At 35.6% G+C, this 23,262-nt stretch overlaps 1 long non-coding RNA gene across 3 annotated transcripts in view; it reads right to left on the bottom strand.

Annotated features, from left to right (window-relative positions):
* Positions 1 to 23,262, bottom strand: part of LOC129624621 (uncharacterized) — a 79,212-nt gene that overhangs the window by 40,702 nt on the left and 15,248 nt on the right. For 2 of the 3 annotated variants that reach the window (XR_008701072.1, XR_008701071.1), the window contains one exon: positions 22,291 to 23,008. The exons of the other annotated variant lie outside the window; for it this stretch is intronic. This is a non-coding gene — a long non-coding RNA (uncharacterized LOC129624621). Of the gene's footprint in view, positions 1 to 22,290; positions 23,009 to 23,262 lie in introns of those variants that run through there. 3 annotated transcript variants of the gene reach the window in all.

Below are 23,262 nucleotides of genomic sequence, written 5' to 3'. Positions count from 1 at the left end.
GGTGCAGGGACACTGTCTGATTTATTCAGTTACGCTTACAGGACACAGAATGCTGTCTGAGACAGCAGGTGCTCATTAAGTGATAAAAGAGTGAATTAATGAATATCTTCTACCCAATGGTTCTCATTCTACACCATGGGCCATACAGGACAATTAAAGCAGTCTATGAGAAAGCTCTTAAAGTAAATGCAGCTGTTCTATACCTTTTGTTTTTGTTTTTTTTTGTTTTTTTTTTTTTTTTGAGGCTACTTCTACTTCCTTGTTTCTCTCAAATATTTTAGTTCCTTAAATATCCTAGTTGATTTTAAAACTTTGATTAAAATAATAAGTAAACTTCTAATCACATATACAAACGTACAGAAATTAGATATGATTAAGTTAATAACAGCTGCTTCTGACTTTGCTTATATTCTTTTTCCCTACTGCTCTTCTTTGCTAAGTTTAACCTGCTGATTTCAGTATTTCTTGTATCATTCTGAAGGTTCAACAGACTTATATTTTACTTATGATCTTTCATGATAAGCAATCTCTATGCCTGCAAACTGGGTCAAACTAAGCTCTCCTGTGGAAAAGAAGAAAATTATCTTAACAACAGGACTCAATGGTACCAACTCCTACTTGCTATCCATGAACTTTTATTATTTGGCAATACAAAGTTGATTTTATCTGATGTTATACTGACCAGCTCTTTACACAGCTAAGTTTGGCCATGTGACTGTTTGGGCCAATTAGATATAAGTAGAAGCATCAGAGGTCAAAGGCCACTTAAAACTGTGTCAGAAGGAATGACCTTTTATTCACTTTCCCACTACTTGGAATGTGGATGTGTCCTATATAAGGACTGTTCTACAGAAGTGATTTATGTCACCTCTGTACTGAGCTCCTCCTCATTCAGGACGCCCACACTCTTCTCTGGATGTGTATCTCCGCCCTGCTTCTGAGTTGGATATCCTGCAGGAGTTCTGGCAATAATCTTGGAACCTGCACATTTAGTCACATATTAAGAACAGTATGACAGAAAAATTGAACTGTGGTCCCTCATAATAAGAGACACCATAATAGTTCCCAACTGTTTAATTTCCACTTGTTTTATAAGAGAGAAGTTTTATTCTTTACCCTTCTGTTATTTGGTGTTTTCTTTTGGATGCAGATGAAACTAATCCTAGTTGAAAAATTCAGTACATTTCTAAATTTCTATTTTATATGGTCTTTCCTTGTGATTTATAAGAATGACCATTTCACTTGGGGGGAAAAAAAAAGACGCCACTATAGAGAATTGAAAAATCATTTTGACTACTTTTTAAGTTGATGGCAAAAGACAAAAATCAAAGATATTCAACTCTAGCTTTGTTCTGTTCCTTTTTTAATTATATTCCTTGATGAATTATATATGAATATATAAATAAGAACTACTGATATTTGCTTGTTGGAAAAATAAATATGATTATTGGTTTGATTTTATAAATGAAGAAGTTAAAGTTCCCAAGAATGCTTATGTTTTTCCTGGATTTCATAATTGCCATTTACATGTTCATGGTCACTGACATAATTAATATAACATTTAAACAATTTTAACTACATTGGTCATCGATGAAATATATTCCAAGTTAAAAAAAATTGTATTAAATATTCATGAACTTGAGCTGTACGTTATAAGCATCTTAATCCTATTTGAATTTATAGGTTTTCTAGTGAATTCATCAAATCAGTAGTCTAAGTATCCTAATATTTACAATATATCAATATGAATATTATATTTTCTACTTTAAAAATGCCTTATGCACCAGAATCTAAGAAGACAAGCACAGCATCAGATACTTATTGGATTCTTAGATATGACATCATTGTGTATATAAAGTTACTCACTGTTCTTCAGGAGAGATGGATATAAACCCGTATAACCACCATGAGTGCTATGATAGGTATCTGGAGACTAGCTATACTGGCAATGGTGGAGTGAATCTGTGTTGGCATTAGGAAGAGAGGAAAACTTTAGCTGCATTTGGAAGGGTAAGAACTACGCAGGTAGAAAAGCAAAAGGAAAACTGAGCCAGAAAGAATGCCCTGAACACAAGCATGGAAGCAAATACAAGCCACCTCTGTCACACTGAGGTAGGAGACAGTGGGCCTCAGGCCAGACACCTGGTATTTGTCAAGTGGAGTAAAATTCAAGCTTTGTTCTCACCCAGACACTCCAAGGACAAATCTAGGGATAAAAGCTGAACTTTGCTAAAACAGAGAGATAAGGTGCCCACTCTGGAGGTCAAGGAAGGCTCTGTCTGCACATGCACAGGAATGCTTCTTGAGGGTCAAGAAGGGAGAGGGCCCCACCCCATAATAAGTGTGGCCATGCATGCATAGGCCACTGTGGTGGGATTCATCGTAGCAAAAAGTTGCAAATGCCTCTTGGGGAGGATCCATGGACTAGCCAGGTGTGAAGAGAGAAGCAGGATGATTGGCCAAGGGTAAAGGAACACCTGGAAAGACTGTCCTATATAAACGATTTACGTCACCTCTATACTGCGCTCCTCCTCACTCAGGATGCTCACACTCTTCTCTGGGTGTGTTATCTCTGCCCTCCTTTCGAGTTGGATAAACTGTTTCCTGTGTGTGCTCCCATACCTTGTGCTGTGCCTCTAATAATAAACCGTGTGCTTGTTATTACAGTTTTTGCCTCCTTGAAACATTCTTGCTTTCAAAGAGCAGCAAGGGCCAGGGCCACTTTGCTTTTAGCCTCTAGTCCCTGCTGGTCTAGGACTCTTGGCTTTCATCCAGGTTACATCCCTGGGCAGGGAACTAAGATCTCTATTCAGGGCTGCTCACTGTTCTCCCTCCAAGATCAACATTATTTTCCCAATCACAAACACTGGCCTACCACATTGAAAGCACCATCCCCAGAAATTTCCTGATCTCTGAGAGTTCCATTTCAGACGCTCTGCTATTAGATACACCACTTCCTGAATGTCCAGCCTATTGACTGAGTCATCATCGTTTCATCAATACCACCTTGAACTGCCTTCCAGCTTCACTTTTTATTTGCTGGAGCTTTTAGGAGAGATTGTAGTTTAACTGATGTTTCATGGCATAATCAAAATAGTTAAGCACATAGCACAAGAATCACAAAGTAAAGGACAAAGTAAAATCCTAAATATAGATTTTTATATTTTAAACTATTACCATATTTTATGGATTTAATTATTTTTACTTGGAATTCTAAGCTGAAGACCATTCTGGGGAACAGATTTAATTTTCATACATGCTGGATAAACAATTTTTTTTCAAAAAATGAAAATGACCTGCCATATGCCATCATAAAGCAACTCAGGCTTTATATTTTACTCCTTTACATTCCATCCTCATGTAGCAGGATCTAGAAAAGTCTGAAAATCCAATTATGTCAATCATTCAAAACTCATTTGTACATGCATTCCTTGAATAGATTTTACATATTTCATCAATAGGATTTTTTTGGCAAACAATGGTAAGTTGTGGTTGTTTTCATGTATCAAAAGTGAGAATGCTAAAGTGGAGAAACCAGCAGTGAGAGTCACCCGAGCTCTTTTGATGAACGTCTCCATAGCATTGCCTACAGCATGGAGGAGTGGTGCTCTGCCAGCATCTTTTAATGCACCACCTCTATGGACACAGAAGGTGAAGTATTCAGGAAGTCTGCCCAAGACACATGGTGTGAAGACCATTGTCCTCTTGAGGGCTTTAAACATTACTGTCAGCTGTGAGCACCATTTCAAGTTTCATTAGTGGGAATTTCTTTCAAACTTATCTTCATTTATTTGAAGGCTAATGTGAAATGGGCATATGGTATTCACCTGTATTATGAATGAAACTCTGCCTAAAACCAAATCTATGAACACAAGTACACAGGTGTACACATAAAACACTGTACATCTGCTGCAAACACACATTACACACATGTTAAATTGTTTTCTCTCCAAATTTCATTGGCTGAGCGTATCAGTAAATTCCTGTAAATTAAGTGCTTGAGGTTATTCTGTAATTTATAATCCGATTATCGTTTGCCAGAAGAAAGATATATTCATATAGATGAAGAATTTGCTAGCCATTGATCTTTATTACTACATATTTGTAAATTAGGGATCACTGTTTTGTTTAAAGTATGCAATTATATAAAATATGATTTTGTTAACCAAACCATATTTATCATGTGTTACCCCTGCTAGGAGCGTTATTGTACTAGAACCTAAGGGAGATAAATGGATAACATTTCCACTATGCAAAGTTTCTACTATGAATGTAATTTCTATAGCTCTTAGATAATTTGTTCAAGTTGAATAAGATGTTGACAAAACAGAATTAAAACCACCACCATGGTTGCTTTCATTCAGTTCAGTTCAGCAATTCATGCTGAATTGCTTGCTTTGCTCTGTACTTTCTACATACAGTCATTTCACATTCTTTCACGACCTTAAATATCCTAAAACACTGCATTTGCCCTATCACTATACCCTCCTGATTTTTTTTTTCATGTTCCAGTACTATGTATACAGACAGGCTCCATCTGCCCAAACCCTTGCTACTAATCTATAGAAAAAGTAACAAAACTATCAGTATGAAGACACAAAATTCTGAGCCAGCTCTGACTTCTGCTCATAGGGACCAAGCAGGGTATTATTACACAAGAGGAAACACAGAAATAAATTTAAGAAGCAAGTCTTTGGTTGTGGGTTGAGGGATACTAAACACAGGTACCCTTCTGTTACTCATACCTCTTTGTACTTGCCTCTGTAACACTAGTTTAGAACAAGCATTATATCTACCAGAATTTAGCCTTCTCACCAAACTTTAAACATTAAGAATTCTGTCATAGTTCTTAGCGGTGAAAGGCTGAATCAGGCAGCTTGAAATGAAATACAATATATATTGAAGTGAATAACGTTTCATAGACTGTTGTATTAAATACTACTAAAGTATTCTATTTGCTATTAAAATATGATTTATACTTGGCTAAAGTATCTAAGAATATGAACAATTTAAATAGTATTACAGAGCAATTATATGTTCAGTTGCTCAGTCGTGTCCGACTCTCTGCGACCCCATGAATCGCAGCACGCCAGGCCTCCCTGTCCATCACCAACTCCTGGAGTTTACTCAAACTAATGTCCATCAAGTCGGTGATGCCATCCACCCATCTCATCCTCTGTTGTCCCTGTCGTCCAAGGGACTCTCACGAGTCTTCTCCAACATCACAGTTCAAAAGCATCAATTCTTCGGCACTCAGCTTTCTTCACAGTCCAACTCTCACATCCATACATGACCACTGGAGAAACCATAGCCTTGACTAGACGGACCTTTGTTGGCAAAGTAATGTCTCTGCTTTTGAATATGCTATCTAGGTTGGTCATAACTTTCCTTCCAAGGAGTAAGCGTCTTTTAATTTCATGGCTGCAATCACCATCTGCAGTGATTTTGGAGCCCAAAAAACTAAAGTCTGACACTGTTTCCACTGTTTCCCCATCTATTTCCCATGAAGTGATGGGACTGGATGCCATGATCTTCGTTTTCTGAATGTTGAGCTTTAAGTCAACTTTTTCACTCTCCACTTTCACTTTCATCAAGAGACTTTTGAGTTCCTCTTCACTTTCTGCCATAAGGGTGGTGTCATCTGCATATCTGAGGTTATTGATATTTCTCCCGGCAATCTTGATTCCAGCTTGGGCTTCATCCAGCCCAGCATTTCTCATGCTGTACTCTGCATAGAAGTTAAATAAGCAGGGTGACAATATACAGCCTTGACATACTCCTTTTCCTATTTGTTGTATATGGTGATGAGAGTCATAGTTCAATTATTAAGTGACTACTCAAATATTTATATTGATTGCTCTAAGTCTTAATTTCTTCATAATAGCCATCAAATACCTTCTTCATGGGATTCTCAGAAGTAACAAATAGGTTTTATAGACATACACATACGCGCTGAATATACTCGATGTGTTAATTAACAGCAGCTCTGGAAAAGAGTGATCTTTGCTTTCTTTTCAGAATTATTAGATTTATGATAAAGCAAAATTGATTCACAATATATGACTTAGATAATATATTGTACAGTGACTAATTTTATATGATGTCACACACAATATTTGAGAATATGCTGGTCTTTAATAACCCCACACAAAGCAACCATCGTCCTTGCGGGAGAAGCATGATCCAGCATGGCAAAAACAAACTGAAAGAAATTTTCACGTCACATCACCATCACTGAGTATGGATTTTACCACAAACACTTAAACAAAAATCTCCAAGTGGTTAATGAAAAGATTAGAATTAGTGTACAGAATCACTTATAATTAAGACGAACTAATTTAAATATCAGTGCTGAAAACCAGTGCTAAAAAGTTGGAAAATATTACACTGTCTAACCAAAAAAAACAGAAAAGAATGATATGTTCAAAAATAAAACACGTTTTCATAGTCAGGGACCAGAATTCAAAGACCGACCTCTATACTCTAAATTCACCTCTGGATTGTAAGTTAAGCAGATTGCTTTCACATTTGAATGCTGACCTTCTAATACCAGCTTTTCCAGGATTAGGAAATTATGGTGAGTTCTTCCACCTCCCTCCAAGTCTCCACTGTGGCAATAACATTGACAAGATGGTTGGTCAAGATTAGGGATGTGGCTCACAGGCAAATGACACGACCTCATCTTTACACATGACTTCCTAACAAAAGCAGACAAGGACAAGTGACCAACATTTTCCCTCTGATCACCACATATGTAGACGATCTCCCACTGACATGAGCAGACAAATTATCCTAATGAATAAATTCAACAGTCACTTATTAGTGATGTCATACAGAACAAAATATTAATACTTCAGAGCTCTTTAGCCAGTTGTGTAGATGGAAAGTGAACAAGGTCACTCTCTCTAGGGGAAGGTTTCTCAACCTCAATGCTATTGACATTTTGGAAAGGATGATCTTGGAGCCAGACAGACCATAAAATTGTAAATTGCCAGGAATTTGTTGAAATCTTAGGAAATGTATGGAGTTTTCACAGACTGTGGAATATGGACTCTAGTCCATTTTATTTAAATACCAAATAACTAGTCTATGTTAACTGATAATTGGGTAACATTTAAGACATTTCATGGAGCTGTTTCTCCATATATTTCCTAATTGAGGACAAATGTTCAAGCAAAATGCAGTTCAGCAAAATTCACTATTTTGAAAATCAAAATAACTTCAATCTTATTTTCTGATAGGCTGATTCAAACCAAAATCAATATTGGGGTACTGAGAAGAACTCTGAATACTTTGAATGAACATCTATATAAATCATTTTGCGAACCTTTTGGTCAATAAGGAGTGACAGTGAGGTTCAAGTAACAATAGGTCTTGAAGTTCAAATAAACATTAAGAGTCAGCTCTTAGAAATGTTGGTAACTATGAAAAACTCCTATCTGCCTGACAAACTGGCAGACTCAAAGTGCATTCTTCTATCTTAACTTTCCTTGACCCTCTGTGCTTCATTCTACACAATTAACTTGACTATTCTTTTTGAAAAAAAATTTTTTTTTTTTACTCTGTAATTCAGGGGTCGTCTTATCCCTCTCACAATTTTCTCAGTTTTCTTTGATGATTCTTCTCATTGGCCTATCCTAAATTTTAGGGGCCAAAAAAGTCAGATCCTGGGTACTCTATTTTTTATTAAGCATACAAATCTACTCTCAAAGCTTTTAAAACTATAGGTTGTCCAACTTATACCTGCAATCCTGACATCCATTAACTCTACACTCCTGAATCTTACATTCTACTCTAAGATGACTGAGGTAACTAAGATTTACCTTAGTCGAAATCTATAACTCATCTTTTCCTATCACAGCAATCTATCAGACATTACCACAACTCAGGGGTGAATGCCATCCATGAAACTAGCCGAACTAAAAACATGAATTCAACACTGATGCCTCTAACCCTCCCCGGCTGTCCCCATTCTATTCATTCTCTGCCATCAGCTTCTAAGGTATGTCTTAGATGCATTAACTTTTGCCCATTTCTGTTGACAACAGTTTAGTTCAAGTTATGGGTCTGAAAAATCTCATGTTTTTCTCTAAATACACCTTTACTTCCTGTACCAACCCTCAAAGTATTCTATAGTATTTACTCAGAGATTCCCCTCATGTCAGTATCACACCTTGTGAGCTTAATATATGCCCACTGTTTGGGGTACTTGCTGTAGCCTTAGGGCTTATCGTCATGTGCTTAATCTTTTTGTGCATGCCACATGGTTCGTCTCATAGCTATGAAGCACAAGTCCTAATGAATTTTCAGTCTAGTTTGATATATCCCTAAAAGGGATCAATAGCAGTTTAAGTGGGACCAGATACAGATTTGGGATGACTTTTTCTATACCATGAAGTTTATTTCAAACATGAAAATGTTTTCTAAGAGTACCTTAAAAATTAAGGAAGTTTATTAGGAAAAAATCAAGGAAATCATGCTATAGCCATTAGGAAAGGGCTATTAAAAAGCTGGGATAAAACAAAACAGTAAAACCCAAGAATGATAAATTGGGAGTCTAATTCTGAGCATGTCCATTCAGAGAGAGACAAATATGTTAGAAATGGTTTGCAAGGTGAGGTACAGGCTGATACTGCGGTCACTTAAAAATCAATTAGATGCTGTCTCGAGGGAAGCTGGACAGAATATCAAGTGCTGACAGAAAGTCTTGATGAGCTGAGCAGACTTCTGATTTTTCTACTCTTTCCTTGGCTATAATAGCCTGTGTTGTTAGAGCATTTAGGTTCAGAAAGTATTTAGTTGCCAAGAGGAAATTGTTTCTTCAGAACCTGGTAAATATGTGGCAGAAAATTCTATGCTGAAACTCAAATGGCTTCCTTAATTTTTTTCCTAATGTGATTACTACTTCTCTACCTTTAGATGAACACAGTGCAGCAACTTCAAAGAAATAGATGCTGGTTCCAGAGACAGATGACAACTTCAAAACTCACTTGTAATTTTTTTTTTCCCCAGAATGTAAAATGACACATTTCAACACTTTTCAGTAAAACTGCTGTAGTCAGAGACACTCGGAAAAACTGAATGCACTATTTTCAAACCATGTCCCAAAGAGGAGCTATAGTCATTGTTTTTACTCAAAATGCCTTTCAATATATTCCCCTTTTCTATTCCCTGAAATACCATTACTGTGAAAAGTTTCAGCTCTGAAAACTGAGACTGTCATTGTCCAATTTGATAATAAAGTTTATTTTCCAAGATTTTTAAACAAAACATTGTATCTCAATTTCGTTGAAACCTCCGCCTCCAAGTGCACCCATTTCTCTCCATTCTTTCTCTGTGATTAACTTCTATCATCCTTCCCATGGTAAGTCCATGTCTTCAATAAATCACTTGTGACACACAGATTTCTAGTCCCCCAAACTTTTATCTCCTTTTACTGGTTCCTACACCAATCATTCTGGAAGAGAATCAGATTCTGGCAGAAAAACTCTTAATGGTCTTTCATACCAAATGTTTATTTTATTTAAGATTATGCCTGAATGATAGGGAGTTAATAGTCCTCTAAGGAATAATGTAATGGGCTTGGTTCTTGGCAAAGACATACTAACTTAGTTGTATGGATTTAAGAATATACTCAAAGAAAATAACTATTTTCTCTCTCCAGCTATAGGTATTCCATTTAATCCTCATGCCTGATTAGTATTCATAAAGAGGATTTCTTCTAAGTCTTTTAAAGTTTTCTTCTAAGCCCTTTTAATTTATTTCTGTCTCTACTTTTTCATAGTTTAAGACTTTAACTCTGTTTTCCAGAATTATTTTCATTGCAAGAGACAGGGACCAAATTTAAACCAACTAGTTAAAAAAAGGTAATTTGTTGATTTATGCAGCAGCAAAGCCCAGGGATAGTTGAGGTTCAGGTTTGGCTGGATGTGGACATTCAGATGAAATGAGGAGTTTCTCCCTATCCAGAGTACTGCCATTTTCTTTGTTGACTTTTTTTCTTTCTTCCAAGCAACCTCATTCCAGCATGGCTAATAATTGCCACAGCTTTACAAACCATAAGGAAATGGCAACCCACTTCAGTATTCTCACCTGGAAAACTCCATGGACAGAACAGCCTGGTGGGCTACATTCTACGGAGTTGCAATGAGTCAGACACAACTGAACAACTAACACTTATCACTACAAACCAAAAACTCAGCTAAAATGGATAAAGAAATCCTCTTTTAGCTTAGTCCAGTAATAATTCCAGGATACTGGTCTGGCTTGGGTCACTAGCCTGCCCCCCAAATGATCACATTGGCTAGAGGAATAAAATGCTCGAATGTGGTTTATTCTCCTTCTAAGAGACAGGAATAAGATTATTCTTACCTGTAACACATGGGTTCAAAGAAGGTGGTTTCTGAAACAAAATTTGAACACTACTATCAGATACAGGGAGAACATTTTCTGGACAGTGGGAACAATATTCGATTCCTAATATACCATTAGTTATAATCTGAATTAACACACCGCCAATACATATATTGAAGTCCTAACCTCCAAAGTGACTATTTTGGAAATGAAGCCTTTAAGGAGAAAACTAATGTTAAATGAGGTCATAGAGTGGGGTTCTAACCCAATAGGACTGGTGTCCTTATGTGAAGAGATGCATCCTGGAAGTATGTGCACAGTGAAAAGGTCACATGAGGACATAACAAGAAGGCTCAGACCTCAGAGAGAGACCTTAGAAGAATCTGATCTTTAGCACCTGGATCTTGGTATTTCAGCCTACAGAACTGAGAACTTCTGTTGTTTAATCCACTCAGTGTATGACATGTTATGGTAACCTGAGAAATAATATACTGTGTTAAACACAATTGATAATTATTGAAGCTTGGAAAACGGGAAGAGAATCCAGGATTACATTTGAGTCAGATAAGAATTTGGGGACAATTCAAGCTTCTTTCAACTTCAAAGTATAGAAATAAATTCTATTCAAGACCAGTGTTAAATATTGGCTAATGGCTTTAGTTGTCAATCTACATGAAACTAGGGACAATTACACAAGTACTTGCTTATAGAAATAACTGGAAATAATTATTTAAAAAAGCAAAAACCCAGGACACATTGGTGATCTTTTTTTTTTTTTTAATTTTTTAATTTTATTTTATTTTTAAACTTTACATAACTGTATTAGTTTTGCCAAATGAAGATCTTTTCTTTGCAAAGCTGAGATAAAGTGTTCAGAGTTTTCAGTCTATTTATGGAAATGCTTTTATATCACATCTTTTGAATAATTTTGATATCAACTAACTATAACCTACACTATCAGTATCAATTTTCCCCTTTTAGCATAGCTTTGCTGCATCACTGAGACTATGTCAAGCAGGTGCCCTGTCATTGGTGTGACGAAGGTTTTTAACGGTACAGACATTCACTGAATGATTTTATGTCAGAAAGTGTTGGTGCTCTTTTACTGCCAAAATTGTTGAATGAAATTACAGACCTAAATAAATGGAAAGACATTAGCGTTTATGAATCAGAAGACTTAATATTGCTAATATGGCAGTATTTCCCAAGTTAATATATATATTCAACAAATCCCTATCAAAATGTTAACTAGTTTCTTTGTAAAATTTGCCAAGGTAATCCTGAAAATTATATGTACATTCAAGGAACTCAGAAAAGTCAAAACAATCTTGAAAGAACAAATGTTGGAAAACTCATTTCTCTATCTCAAAGTTAAAAAGCTACAGTAACTAGGATAATATGGTTGAGCATATAATCTCATATATGATCAATACATTCTGTAGTTGTAAATATTATAAACATTAAAAGAAGATACTTTTTAAAAAATGGTCCAGTGACAACTTAATATTCATATGCAAAGAGAATGAAACTTAATACCTACCTACCATATGCAAAAATTTACTCAAAATGAATCAGACCTAAATGAAAGAGCTAAAGCAATGAGACTTAGAATAAAAAAGAAAACACAGGTGTCAGTCTGTTTCTTTACTATGAAACTGTAAACACAAGGAACAAAAGATAGACAAAAGCAAAGTGAACATGAAAATGAGAAACTTTGTGCTTAAAAAAAGTAAGGAAAAAAAAGAACCTAGACAATGTGAGAGAACTTTTGCTAATCCTGTAGTTAGAAATGGAGTTAGTTATATTCAGAATATACAAAAACTTTTATAATTCAATAAGAAAAACAGTAATAATTCATTTTAAAATGGACAGAAAATTTGAGAAGACATTTCTTCAAAAAAGACCACCACTAGTACTCAGGGAAATGCCAATCCAAACCACATGAGATCACTTCACCCTCACTGGGATGGCTACAAAAAGAAAAACAGAAAAGGACTGATAAAAACTTGGATAAGCTGGGACCTTTATACACTACTCAGGAGTGTAAAACAGTATAGCTGCTTTGGAAAACAGAATGGGAGTACATCAAAATGTTATCATATTGCCTAGAGTTCTTTTTCTTTTTTTTTTTCTTTAAATTTTATTTTATTTTTAAACTTTACAATATTGTGTTGGTTTTGCCAAATATCGAAATGAATTCGCCACAGGTATACATGTGTTCCCCATCCTGAACCCTTCACCCTCCGCCCTCCCCACACCATCCCTCTGGGTCGTCCCAGTGCACCAGCCCCAAGCATCCAGTATCGTGCATCGAACCTGGACTGGCAACTCGTTTCATATATGATATTATACATATTTCAATGCCATTCTCCCAAATCATCCCACCCTCTCCCTCCCCCACAGAGTCCAAAGGACTGTTCTATACATCAGTGTCTCTTTTGCTGTCTCGTACACAGGGTTATTGTTACCATCTTTCTAAATTCCATATATATGCGTTAGTATACTGTATTGGTGTTTTTCTTTCTGGCTTACTTCACTCTGTATAATAGGCTCCAGTTTCATCCACCTCATTAGAACTGATTCAAATGTATTCTTTTTAATGGCTGAGTAATACTCCATTGTGTATATGTACCACTGCTTTCTTATCCATTCATCTGCTGATGGACATCTAGGTTGCTTCCATGTCCTGGCTATTATCAACAGTGCTGCGATGAACATTGGGGTACACGTGTCTCTTTCAATTCTGGTTTCCTCAGTGTGTATGCCCAGCCTAGAGTTCTATTCTTGGTTATATACCAAAGAAAATGGAAAACTGCTCACACAAAACTTGATTATTCATAGGAACGTTATTCATAAAAGATGGTAGCAATCCAAATGTCCAATGGCTTGTGAATGGATAAACAAAACGGTATATCCATACAACAGAATATTATTCAGCCAAAAAAGTGAAGTTACACTATCCCATGACTCTCTCCTATGTATTATGCATGATGTATCTACAACATGGATGAACCTTAAAAACATTATTCTAAGTCAAAGAAGCCAACCATAAAAACCATGTATGGTACAATTTCATTTATAGAAATGTCCAGAATGGGCAAATCTATATAGACAGAAAAGTTAATTAGCTGTTGCCTAGATCTGGGGATAGATGTCTATGGGTATGTGGTTTCTTTTTAGGATGAGGACAATATTCTAAAATTGACTGTGGTAACAGTTATACAGCTTTGTATACACCAAAAATCCACTGAATTTTATACTGTAAATAGATCATGTGTGAACTGTATCTCAAAAGATCTTATAATTGTTAATAGCATTTTAAAATATACTCAAAAGTAAATACAGGTTACAGGTATGTACAACATACACACACTGAGAAGGGACAGTCATATGATCATGATTTTTTTATTAATTCTCATGCAGTAAAGTTGAAGAAACAAAGTCCTTCATTTGCATAGAATTCTTATTAACAAAAAGATAAGGCAAAAACTCAAGTATACAGCAATGTCATCTTAGCTCATTGAAAGCTCAGGATGAGTCTTCAGAACATGTCAGTTCCCCCAGGTTAATCCCTCAAGATAAGATGTATGTTATGTTTCCATGAATACTACCACAAGGAATCAGAGCAGAAAATGTATTGAAATCATAAACTAAAATGTTTATCTAATTATGACTATATAAGAAGATGCACAAGATGGCAACTACAAAGAGGACAAGGTCAGTAACTTGATAACGTGAGGGAGGAATAGTAAATACAAGTAATCAAGACAAGAAAAAATGTTGATTGTGAGGAACAGAGACTTGCTGAACATCCTGAGTAATCTGGCTTTACCACTGGGAACTTTGTGCTAAGATTACTGTAAACACTTGATATCACTAACTTACACTTGAAACAAGATACATGTCCATAGTTTGTTAATTTAGTTGTAATTATAGGCACTTAGTTAAAACTTAATAGAAAATGACTAAGTCTCAAAGAACATGAAAAGAATGATTTTTAAAAATTTAAGTAGGAACTACTGATTTAAATCCATGAAATGATTTTTAAATATTCATATCAAAATAGCATTCAATTTCTAAAACAGTAAGACTGAAATGCTAATTCAGAGAGGTAAATTCAGTTTCAGTTCCATAATTTCATCTCCATTCAACACATTTCAATATGTTTCTATTCCTACATGTAATACCTACTTCATGATATTATATTTTATAGACAGTTATACAAGGTAAGTTATTAGATTTACATAGGCTTATGTCATTTACTGTGAAATGATAGTGTTATTATTAAATTGCACTTTAATATTTCTTTCTTATAATTTCACATTAAATCTATAGAAACCCTTTTATCATTAAATCTGATTTTTTGAAATTCTGATCTAAAATTATCTAAGTTGATTATATTTAAGCATAGTATAAGCATTCTTAAGAAATACTAATATTATGTTTCAAAATGGAACATTTTAAGTAAATCCTATTAAATTATTAATTATATAATATTATAACAGATTATCAATGTTGCCTTATTTTATAAGAGGTCAGACAGGGGGAAAGACTTATTATAGAGGAAGAAGAAATGTTCATCCATCTGAATGATTAGAAAAAAAGTCTAAATTAGTTTATCAACATGTCTCAAAAGAATTTTCCAATTTTAAAACCAGTTTCAGTAACATCTTAAGCTTTAGTACAACTAAAAATGCCAGTAACTATTTATGGCAATTATAAGAAAACAGAAAAAATGATGAGTGCAAGAAAAAAAGTTTAAAAAGCAGCAAAATAGGACAGCTATTGGTAATAATCAATGGGTATCATCCTATTTGTGTTGAATTGGAGATTTCAATTAGGATCATTTTTTTTTTAAATAGTAGTATTTATTTTTTAAAAGAAGGATAATTGCTTTCCAGTATTTTGTTGTTTTCTGTCAAACCTCAACATGAATCAGCCAGAGTTATACATATATCCCCTCCCTTTTGAACCTCCCTCCTATCTCCCTCCCCAGCCCTCTAGGTTGATACAGAACACACAGCAAATTCCCATTGGCTATCTATTTTACATACGGTAATGTAAATTTCCACATTATTCTCATCATACATCTCACCCTTTCACCCTCTCCTCCCCTCTCCCTATCATAAGTCTATTCTCTATGTCTGTTTCTCCACTGATGCCCTGCAAATAAATTCTTCAGTACCATTTTTCTAGATTCTGTATATATGCATTAGAATACAATATTTATTATTCTCTGACTTACTCTACTCTGGATAATAGGCTCTAGGTTCATCCACCTCATTAGAACTGACTTAAATGTGTTCTTTTATATAGCTGAGTAATATTCCATTGTTTATATGTACCATAACTTTATCCATTCATCTGTTGATGGACATCTAGGTTGCTTTCATGCTTTATCTATTGTAAATAGCACTGCAATGAAAAATAGGATACACGTGTCTTTTTCAATTTTGGCTTCCTCAGGGTATATGCCTAGGAGTGGGATTGCTAGGTCATATGTGGTTTTATTCCTAGTTTTTTTTTTTAATTAATTAATTTAATTGGAGGCTAATTACTATTATAGGATCACTATTAAATAAAGTTTTCTTTCCTAGGAGTGTAAGATGTTCCTCTCAGTTTGCTAAGTTAATCAGCCCATCATTTTTGACAGAAAAAAAATTGGGCCACTGCACTTAATCAAATAGCAGTCTATTTAAATGTACAAAATTCAACTTAGCAACTACAGAAGGAATGGGCAGAAGAATGATGTATGTAGAATATAAATAAAATATTGAAGACATAAAATGTATAAATACATGGTTTTTATATAGGCAATCAAATAAGTGAAGTGGTATTTAATATTTAAATAAGTGAAAATTCGGGGTATAAAAAACAATTCTACTTATTAGGAGTATCTTAAGAAAATATATATTAGAGAGCCAACAGCAGACTACAGCCAATCCAAGAGTACTTGAGGAAAATAAAAATTTTCCTATTTTAACTATGTACTAAAAGACGTCATTTGTTGATTAAGAAACTGCTAGAAACAAGCCTTTGAGTAAATTAAATGATGACTTTTATTTAAGAGTATGAAGCCTATGAAAAAAGGTAGCAGTGGCCACAGGACTGGAAAAGGTCAGTTTTCATTTCAATCCCAAAAAAAGGCAATGGCAAAGAATGCTCAAACTACCGCACAATTGCACTCATCTCACATGCTAGTAAAGTAATGCTCAAGCAATACGTGAACCGTTTACAGTGATTTTAAATGGCTGGTTGGTGTTTATTTATATATTTTTCTAATTTTTACCATTTATGTATCACTTCATGGGAAATAGATGGGGAAACAGTGGAAACAGTGTCAGACTTTATTTTTGGGGGCTCCAAAATCACTGCAGATTGTGACTGCAGCCTTGAAATTATAAGACGCTTACTCCTTGGAAGAAAAGTTATGACCAACCTAGATAGCATATTGAAAAGCAGAGACATTACTTTGCCAACAAAGGTCCATCTAGTCAAGGCTGTGGTTTTTCCAGTGGTCATGTATGAATGTGAGAGTTGGACTATAAAGAAAGCTGAGCACCGAAGAATTGATGCTTTTGAACTGTGGTGTTGGAGAAGACTCTTGAAAGTCCCTTGGACTGCAAGGAGATCCAACCAGTCGGTTCTAAAGAAGATCAGTCCTGGGTGTTCTTTGGAAGGAATGATACTAAAGTTGAAATTCCAGTACTTTGGCCACCTCATGGGAAGAGTTGACTCATTGGAAAAGACCCTGATGCTGGGAGGGATTGGGGGCAGGAGGAGAAGGGGACGACAGAGGATGAGATGGCTGGATGGCATCACCGACTCGATGGACATGAGTCTCAGTGAACTCCTGGAGTTGGTGATGGACAGGGAGGCCTGGCATGCTGCGATTCATGGGGTCACAAAGAGTCGGACATGACTGAGCGACTGAACTGAACCATTTCTTTGCCCTAAACCAACTTTCTTTGATTAAGTTAATGCAAATAGAGGGTTAACCTCCTCTAAAATTATAAATTACAGTTAACGGCTTTCCTGTTTGTTAGACACTCAAGTCATGTCCAACTCTGTAGCCTGCCAGGCTCCTCTATACATGAAATCCTCCAGGTAAGAATACTGGAGTGTGTAGCCATTTCCTCCTCCAGGCAATCTTCCTGACCCAGGGATTGAACCCAGGTCTCCTGCACTGCAAGCAGATTTTTTAAGGTCTGAGCCACCAGGTAAACCCTGAAGGCTTTCTTAGGTACTTAAAATTTTAATATTCCCCTTCCTCTGCTCCCTGACTTTCAAATTTATTTATATCTTTCTACCGGGCTATATCCCTTCTCCAGTGCATCTTCCCTACCCATTCCAGTATTCTTGGGCTTAGCCTGTGGCTCAGCTGGTAAAGAATTCGCCTGCAATGTGGGAGATCTGGGTTGGGAAGAACCCCTGGAGAAGGGAAAGGCTACCCACTCCAGTATTCTGGCCTGGAGAATGTCATCGACTGTATAGTCCATGGGGTCACAAAGGGTTGGACACAACTGAATGCCTTTCACTTCACTCACCAGGCTGTATAGCACAAAATTGTTGATATTGTTTTTTATATATTGCTCCAATTTAAAAATACAGACTAGATTCTCTGCCAATCTGTAAATGATCCAAATTCAGCCCCAGATGAACAAATATTTACATTGTTGTCTCAACAACGATTCATTTGCTCCCTCTTTCAGTGTGAATCGCTCAAAACTGTAGTAAGATACCAGTGTCTTTTTAAGGGCTACAAAATTTGCTTTCTGCAGTAGAAACTGGTACTTGATGATAGAAATGATTTTCAACTCCTCCTATGCATCCGATTTTGTATGCAAATTGGTTGCTTAAAGGCAGATTCACCATTTAAACAGCCCTTTCTGATATGGTACCAAAGACATTGTTCTTCCTTAACCCTGAAATGAGATGACGATCAAGCATTTAAGTGTAAAAGCATTTTGTAGCCATAGTGGCAACAAAGAAATAATCAAAAGACAGACCAAAAGATTGCATGTCAGCTACAAAAGAGTGGCTGACATTTAGATATGATAGAAATGCTCAATTTAGCTCAAGCAATTCTTAAAAGAGTACCATTCATATTTACTAAGAAGTTCTCCAGGTCAAGTTGAAGATTTTGTTGAAAAAAAATTCAATACTCTTGCCTGAAACGTTAAAAAAAAATGTGTAAGTTTTGATAACTGCTTCAATTGCACATTTAGCATAGTCTGTTTAGATAAGAAAAGAACCATTCTATAAATTATATTTAATAGGAGGAAAGCTTAGATTAAAGCCACCGACTACGAGAAACTTCTACCTCAGAAATGTTTTTTTATACCTAAAATCTTTGCTGTATTTCAGGCTATAAGTCCATGACAAATTCTCTAAGTTTGGTAACTTCCTACCCATTTTAAGGTCTTATTTTAGAAATGTAGATTATAGCTTTCAAAATAAGAATTTCTGTCAAGAAAGAATATAAGATGGGTCTATTGTATTCCTGAGTTTCCATTAGTGAATGGTGATAGATTCTATTTGCCAGACACATGAGAAATATTGCTGACCCCAGTCAGCTTTAGTTAAACATTTGACAGTCTTTTACTCAACTTTAAGGATGTAGAAATGCTATATTATTTAAGACAGGAGCCATGAAAATAACCTTGCAATATTACTGCTAGCTTGTCTCTGTATTAAAATAAAATTATTTGACTTACTAAGTAGAACTTAACTATCAGCACTAGTCCACATACAATGAGAAATGGAATGTTGCCTGCCATGTCAGTAAACAAAGTATCTCAGAGTTATCAGTGATTACAGCCACTGCTGGCAGTGAGCTGGTGAGCTGATGAACCCTAGGGTAATTCAGAAAGTAGAAAAATACCTGCCATCTAGCAGCCAGACTGCACTGCAGCCACTCCCTATGGTGAGTTCCAAGGAAACTCTGGATGTGAAAACACAGGACACTGGCCCCAGATAGCTGAGGTGTGTGTCAAAGAAAGTATTTCAGTGAGCCCAGATCTTTGCATCTTCCCTTATGCAGAAAAGCACTAAATGTCTTAACTTGGGATATCTGCTGCTGCTACTGCTGCTAAGTTGCTTCAGTCGTGTCCAACTCTGTGCGACCCCATAGATGGCAGCCCAGCAGGACCCCCCGTTCCTGGGATTCTCCAGGCAAGAACACTGGAGTGGGTTGCCATTTCCTTCTCCAATGCATGAAAGTGAAAAGGGAAAGTGAAGTCACTCAGTCATGTCCAACTCTTCGCAACCCCATGGACTGCAGCCTACCAGGCTCCTCCATCCATGGGATTTTCCAGGCAAGAGTACTGGAGTGGGTGCCATTGCCTTCTCCTGGGATACCTAGTTTTATTTAAATAATGTTTTGACATTCAGACTATCTTCCCTTTATTGCAAATCCTTATGTATCCTGGATCCCACCTTGCCTCTTCAGAGCAGTTCTCTCAGGGTTACTCGAGTTACTTGAGATGCTGTCTCCCAGGCTTAAAGTCTTAAAAATTTCTGCCAAACAAAACATAACTCTGAACTTCTAAGTCGTGAATATTTTTTAAGTCAACACACATTGTTTTCTACTTTTACACATTTTTGGAAAATTTGATTGTATGGACATGCCAACACAACCACTGCAACATATCAGACTAGATGGAAAGCATGATTTATTTTTCTTTCTACAATTAAGAAAAGTATCAAAAGGAAGCAAGACTGTGGTATCAGTCTATCAAAACAGTTCATAATCATAAGATATTATGTGAAGTTTCATTCATCCCATTGAGAACAAGGAGTTCACTCTTAGAGAACTTCTATCTAGCATTTATGTTTTTCTTCAAGTAACCTCTAAAAGTATATATAGTTGGATCTATGTACTTCCACAGGTAGGTAAAAATTAGATTAAGCTAGCTTAATTTTAATCCTTTTTACCTCTTGATGATAAAGTTAAATTCATCTCAGGGGGAATTAAAGCACCCTACTTTGTGAGGAATGCTTTAGGGATCTCTGCATCTATTAATGGACCGACAGGTGTTCTCCAAACAATTAGGACTAATTAGCATTTTTGTTGACTAGATTGAAAAGGGAGCTCTGGAAGAAACACTTAATGGCCAAATAAATGATTATTTCACCCTTGGAATTTTCTTTGCCAGTGAAGAGGTAAAATGTACTGTGGAGAAGTCTGGAAAAGGGAAAATTGCTTTACTCCATGATTATTACCATGAGTTAACTTCCTTTAAGAGATCAAAAAAAAATTGTTATAATTCAAACTAGATTTCCAATTACAATGGCTACCAGATACAACTGTTGGATCATTTACATAGTTTGTGGTGGTTTCGTAGCTAAGTTGTCTGACTCCTTTGACTCCATGGACTGGAATCCACCAGGTTCCTCTGTTCGTGGGATTTCCCAGGCAAGAGTACTGGAGTGGGCTGCCATTTCCTCCACCACGGGTACTTCCTGACCCAGAGATCGAACCCATGTTTACTATGTCTCCTGCATTGCAGGCAGATTCTTTATCCACTGAGCTATCATGGAAGCCCCCTTACATAATTTACCTCTTAACATTAGATAAGTCTTATAATTTTGGTACTAATATTACCATATTTCCCCTTAAAAATTGATATTTGACGAGGATATTTAACATACCCAAAATTATAAAAACAACAAACTCCAATCCTTGGCTAATCCATTGTAAATGGCTTTTGTTTTCCCATGACACCTTGTCACCTCTCCATCTATCCTTTATTTTCTAAGGACATCTCATATTGAGGTTTTTATTTTTGAAACTGGGAAAACATGATGAATTATATGGTCATTAGTTATGGGTTTGTAATTTTATAGAAATTTTATAAAAAATCCACTTTATATCTCCTCTATTAATCAGCATAATTTTGAGAATTTATTGCAAGTCAATCATTCAACCAGACTCTGAAAAACAGGGTAATTAAAACAGCCCTTGCCCTAAAGGAAAGAGCTAATTAGCAGCATGCTTCAATATAAAATTTTAAGTCCATTCTGATTATTATTTATACCCATTTTCATGTCATCTCTCTTGAGTTTGCCACAGTCACATAAAGGTAATTGACTCAGTGAATCATTAATAAACACAGCAATTATTTAAGTTACTTCTGATGTTAAGATACTGAGAATGAGAAAGTCACAGATACTAGAAATCTCAAAATTAGAACCAAGTAAAGTTAAGAATCTGTTGATAAAGTACAATGACAAAATCATAATAAAGTTGTTTTAATGTCACTGAAGGTTTAAGTTAACATTTGTTCACCATATATTAGATAGTCTCCTCTAAACACACATTGGTGGTAAGAGGTATTAAATACAATTTGACCATCTTCAAAGTTTTAAAAATCCCAAACTGCATTATACCTCCAGAATAAACCTGAAAATGTACTGCTACTAAGGTAGCAGTATCTTAAGAAGCTATTATATAAAGATTCTGAACATTTCAATTTATAGATAAGTTTTGGAATAGTTATTTCCCTAAATGCAGGAGACACAAGTTTGATCCCTGGGTCAGGAAGACCTCCTGGAGAAGGAAATGGCTAACCTACTCCAGTATTCCTGCCTGGGAAATCCCTTAGACAGAGGAGCCTGGCTAGGTTACTCTAGCAGTTGCAAAAGAGTCCTATATGACTTAGCGAATAAACAACATCAACCAATTATTAATATGTGCAAAACAGTTTTCTTTTTGATCTAGATTTTAGACTACATTTGCTCTGGATCTGACAATCTAAAGAATACTGATTAGATTTTATATTTTACCTTACAAAAATATGAATAAAAATTTATTCTATGTTTCCTTTAATAAATTATCAATCTTAAGATAGTAGCATAAGAAAGCTAGTAATTAATTTTAATAAATAAATTCCATATTAATACAATTCTGTTTTTAAAGTACATGGGGAGATAAAGGACCATAAAGTAATGTCAAAGAGCACCTATACCAACCTGCCATTGGAACACACAAGAGCTCAAAGCAACCAAGACAATTCTTTCAAATATCTCTATTACAGCATAATGTTTTGTCACATTCACTTTTGTAAGACTCAAAAGCTAGTGTAACTTTCGAAAGTTCAAAAAATAATCAGGCATGGTTGCTCGTGAATTAGACACAAAAAGCCAAATATATAAACAAACTCAAAGTTATAAATAATAGCTTCTCAAAGGACTTAAGACAGACCATATTGATGTCACAACAGAGCATAAACTTTTACAACAACCTTTATTTTGCTTTTATCAGATGCTCAACTTAAAAATACACTCTTTATTCACACGTCAGATTTTATTAAAGGCACAAAATAAACTGATAGTAAATCTCAGCTCCCATAAAGTCATTCATACAACAGGATTTAGTGAGAGATGAGTAGTTTTGTTCTCCTTCCCAAATAACAAGCTGATTAAAAATATATTAGCATACTTTTCTATAATAGATTAAAAGTGAAATATTACCTTTCCCCAATATAGAATTTTAAGTTATAATTGATTCATATAATTCAAAGGATAATCAATGACAAGATTTTAAGAAAAGCAATTTTCAGTGCTCTTCTTTGAATCTCACTTCCTCACTCCTGTTCTCCAGAGAAAAACTTTTAGCTAGTTGAGTTCTTTCTTCAACAATTCAGCTCCATACCTAAATAAATATAGTTACACTACTATTACTTGAATTATCAATCTCAGAAACTAATGACTTCCTGCTGTAGCACATAAGGATTTAGTTTCTTAAACTCCCATCTTTAACATTTCCACTCCCTCTAGAACTGCTTTTGGTTAAATCAACAGGTAGCTTCTACATTTTCATGTTGTTCTTTAGTTGCTAAGTTGTGTTTAACTCCTATGTAATCCTATAAACTGTTGCCTGCCAGGCTCGTCTATCCATGCAATTCT

This window comes from Bubalus kerabau, chromosome 12, assembly GCF_029407905.1.
Source record: "Bubalus kerabau isolate K-KA32 ecotype Philippines breed swamp buffalo chromosome 12, PCC_UOA_SB_1v2, whole genome shotgun sequence".
In the NCBI taxonomy this organism is placed as follows: Eukaryota; Metazoa; Chordata; class Mammalia; order Artiodactyla; family Bovidae; genus Bubalus; species Bubalus kerabau.
This window is presented reverse-complemented; position numbering and strand designations above follow the sequence as displayed.